Source organism: Diachasma alloeum, unplaced genomic scaffold (assembly GCF_001412515.2).
Source record: "Diachasma alloeum isolate Michigan unplaced genomic scaffold, Dall2.0 Dall_scaffold_02383, whole genome shotgun sequence".
Taxonomy (NCBI): Eukaryota; Metazoa; Arthropoda; class Insecta; order Hymenoptera; family Braconidae; genus Diachasma; species Diachasma alloeum.
The window spans coordinates 73-4,824 of NW_021682195.1; the positions used below are offsets into that span (position 1 = coordinate 73).

General features: G+C 36.5%; 1 pseudogene; it reads right to left on the reverse strand.

Moving 5' to 3' along the window:
• Positions 1 to 252: 252 nt before the first annotated feature.
• LOC107046844 lies at positions 253 to 2,759 on the reverse strand (annotated as a pseudogene).
• Positions 2,760 to 4,752: the final 1,993 nt, after the last annotated feature.

A 4,752-nucleotide genomic window follows, 5' to 3' on the forward strand; every position in this document is an offset into this window, starting at 1 on the left:
TGTTCCATTATTATTTGCAATCATTAAAAATTAAATAATTGTACAAAACCAATTGAGACTGTCAAACGATCAATAAGAAATAGCAATGGGTGAAACATGCAAAGAGTACATGCTGCAGTGGTCTGTTGCAATAACTTTGTACACAACTTATTCTGAATAAAATATTGTTTACATAATATCTACTATATTTGCATGTAACACACATCTAAGTATTGTAACAGCTATTTCGAGCGGTCATCGATATTAAAAATGTTATAAGTAAGAGTAATTTTGCCCATGACCCTCCAGTAATAGATATTCGAAGACATCCCAATCATGATTGATCTCACTTTCAACAGTCCCATTCACGTCCTCTGGTTCTGAAAAAAAAGAAAGGTAAGCATTTAAAGGGTTAATAAGCAAATAAATGGAGTATGTTATTGATGTACGTAAGAATCCTACGTGGTATCGTGAGTATTTTCTTTTCCTGGCGTTTTCGCTCAGAGCTAGATANCATGATTGATCTCACTTTCAACAGTCCCATTCACGTCCTCTGGTTCTGAAAAAAAAGAAAGGTAAGCATTTAAAGGGTTAATAAGCAAATAAATGGAGTATGTTATTGATGTACGTAAGAATCCTACGGGGTATCGTGAGTATTTTCTTTTCCTGGCGTTTTCGCTCAGAGCTAGATACTGCAGAATGTTGTCTCCTCGCTTTACGTTTTTTCTTGACTGAAATGGAGATAGGATATATTAGAAATATTATTCTCACAATGAGGTGGGCCACATCGTACGTTTTTTATTGCATTTGATTTATCTAGCTCCATACTCTTCATTTTCATCGGCCAGCTCTAGGACATCTGAATTCTGTACTTCAGAACGCTTGCGTGGGAAGGATTTCCCTTGCTCTTCATCGATTTTTGCTTGAATTTTTGGAGGTAGACATTCTCTTAAAAAATCATAAACAGTCTTCTTTGTGATGTTACTGAAAATTTATGATGATTATTATTATTAGAGAGATTCCAAAGCACACATACATCTTTACTAATAATCACAAGGCTGTATTGTAGTCAGGTATTTTTTCGTGTTTTTTGCATTATGGTTCTTCCAATAAAAAATAGGAATTTCATTAATCCATCACATATGAAAACAGTTGTCGATACTCCCCCCCCTCGACCGCGTGTTATAATTTTTTGTAATAAAAATTTCACCTTGGGACAACCGTTCCAGTTTTCACCTGAGGAAGGAGTTTCTCCTGCGCTTTCAGGATACACATGTCTCGATTGTACAATTCCTTTTCCTTCTTGATTTTGGAAATGGGTAGATTATTGTTCAATCTCTGCAACTTGATTGATTCATCTTCGATGACTTCTTGTAAGTTACCTGCAATTCAAAAAGTACGATATACAATACTGAGATGATGCGAAATATTCAGGATCTCTCCCAGCAACGGAATTTCAACAATTAGAATTTATATTATTCGAATGAACCTTTATTCTTTCAAGTGAAGAAGAGAATCAATTTTAAATGGACATGACTTGATTTAATACGTGTATATTTTTTTGGGTAGATTCTTTTTAAAACCGCTAATAAACAACTCATTTCCATGCAACTCGTCCGTTCATTGGTTTTCTTTGTATTCCACGAGTACTGAGCCTGCCGGTGAATGAGCAATTTCAAAGAGAAAACCATGAAAGACCATATTAGTTAAAGAGATTTCCTTTTTCAATCAAACAAATGTTGAAATAAATCTAAAAATGCTCAATACAATTCATTGATTCGGAAATAAATGATGAACGGCTTATAATGAGTCAAGAATTGTAAAGTATACGTACGAATGAGTATGAAAACGGTGACACGAGGGCCACCGACTCGAGGCGTATAATGGCGGTTATATGCTTCAGAATCATTATTTGTTCTAATAGCACTCCTGTACACAGAGGTCCACTCAGTATCCCACAACCATTGTCTCCTTAGATATCCAATAAAACGCAGAAGCTCTGGAAAGTTTGTTGTATGCGACTGCGTTACTTCTTCAAGAACATCTATTCCAACCGTCAAAAGTTAAGGCGGAAGTAATCCGGAGATCGACTTAGAAATTTTGCTTCACGGGGAGCTTGAAGCTTTACAAGTTTCAAGATATCTGCCCAGTATGCAGATATCGCCTGTAAGTTGATTATAATTAGACAACTGATGGAAAAGTGATTTAAACTACAAGACGGACTTGAGCTAGGTGAAATACTTGCACTAGGTGAAATAGGCAACCTTGTAATTTGGCTCTCGGGAACAATGCTTTACATGCTTTGCGTGGTGCTCTTTCAAAATCTGAGACAATCAGCTCTACGTTCTTCAAACCCGGAGCTAATTGTAGAACACGCTTAGGATTGCTTCATATAGCGGTGCTCTTGCACCTCGAGTGTAGGCGTAAACTGCGGCGAAAGCCTAGAAACAATGAATTATTGAATATGGTCATTGAACAAAAGCAGAATTGGGCTCACTCTTCGTCCCAACGAACGAGAGAAGAGACAGTTAAAGGAGAAAGATCGAGGGGGGAGGGGGGAGAGAGCCCTTCACAGTTAGATTTGATATCGAGGGAAATCCTCTATACTATTTATTGCAACAGTGTAAACAAAGAGGCACTTTTTACACGGTCATTTGTCCATCGGGGAAGGCTCTACTCTCTCATGTGTCCATCAGAGTCGGTCAGATTACCAAAACAAAACCATAACAAAAAAGGAGTCTTCATACCTGGTTGTCCTTTCTGAAGCTGATAATCCACATCTGCGTTCCTTTCGGCTTCTGTGGAATTGACTGAAACGTAAAAATCAGAATTATGAAAATTGTTCGTTATGCTCATGTATATTGCATCGCAAAATCGGATAATTCTCCAAGGCCACTTGGGGAACAATTCGAGTGTTTTCGATTGCTGTACAATGATTTATAATAAATTTTATTTTTAGAATTAACACTTTTGATGGTGCTGTATTCATAGCCAGTTTTTCATTATGATTGAACGAGTAAGGTGTTTTGCAGTTGGTTTTGATTTTCAATCATCGAGAAAAGCTAAACTTTTATACCGATGGTTATGAAAGATTTGCAACAGATTTCAGTGTTCGAGAGTCACTCAAAGTCCATAGTTCATATGTTTTCGCGTTTCTCTCGGCCCATAGAGTGAAGATTTCTCTAATTCCTCGGAAACTATTTTCGATGGATTTCGGTATTCGGGGGAGGCTGAAGGTCTATTCGTTTGTCACATTTCTCTCCCTTTCGATGAGTCACAGCCAATGTCTACGTTGAAACTTATTTTGAGTGCTGGGACGCTGATGGTTTATCGTAAACGCGCATCTTGACTCCTGTGTAACATATAACGGATTCTATACTTATTCGCAAAAATCTCATTGTTTAAAAAATGATGTTACAACAATGAAAACAACAACAACAACAATAGAACTGTTATATACCCATAGAACGTTACCAAAGCTAGAGATAATCATTCCTCGCAGAGTTGCACTTTGTGATGAAAAAAGTACTATATTTTTGTAATAAAATGCAATTTCTTATAAATATTTTGTTTGAAAATAGATGAAATGTTTTGATTCGGTCGTAGCATACGTTAAGAATGAATTATTATTGAATAGTTTTGAATTATTACCTTCATTGTTCCATCAAACTCAATGATATTCGCTGAGTTCAGCTCTGATATGATGGTATCAGATGCAAAAATCAGCGCATAGCCTTCACCCCCGTCTGTAGGTTGGACAGCTCCCCTATAATTCTTTCCTATAATGTCCTTCAGTTCATTGTTATTGGTAAGAATTTGCGCCAAATCTTCCAATGATTCAGGCAGTTTAGGTCGACCTATCTCTTGTCTCCTACGTTGTATGTAGCTGTTAGCAGCTAGTCCTGATATTTGAGATGCTATAGAGACCCCATGCCTGAGAATAAAAAAATAGCACTTAATTAAGAAAAATTAGTAATTTTTAATACAGGAATACGTGTTCCTTACAAATGTTGTTTCAGTTGTTCAAGTTATATGTTGTTCATTTGGAAATGAAAAAATTTCACCAATTGAGTGTCAGGAATATAACAAAAGGAATTGGCCAATATCTTGAATATCTAAAAAATATCTAAAAAATCTTGAACTTACGATCTGGAGATTCTATTGGTGATTTCTGTAGGAGGATCATGTGTGCTGCAAGCTTGCTCCTTCAAGTCCTGTTTGTAAGCATGGAGTCTCAGCTCATCCTTACCCTTTTCATGTATGTGAGTTTTTCCATTTGTCTCGATTTTTCCATTCCAATGGACAGAGATCCTGACAGGACATCGGCTGATTCTTCCGTAGTGAGCACATCGAAGCGATTTCTTTGTGGATCCTTCATATACTAAATGGAATCTCTGATTCTCATAGAGATAGCGACGTCTGCCGTTTGTCCCGGTGATTTCTACCAAATTTTCTTTATCCTGTTTAATTTTAAAGAAAGTAATGAGATGAAATGTTAACCTATTACTGTGGACATTGGAAATTTTTTTCATTCCATTGTTCTACCACTCACCATGGCTAATTCAGCTCCTCGTTTATGTCATAATCGATTGTTTTTTTAACACTGTAAAAAATCGCTCTAGCACACTTTAACACTAACTACACACAATGCTACACAAAACTACTTTAAAACAACTTTAATACACTATATCGTAGATAATTGTTTTTTTTAACTGTCTGTTGAAATTTTTAGGACGTAAGTGAGCGTAGGCTGCAATAGATCGCTGAGGGCGT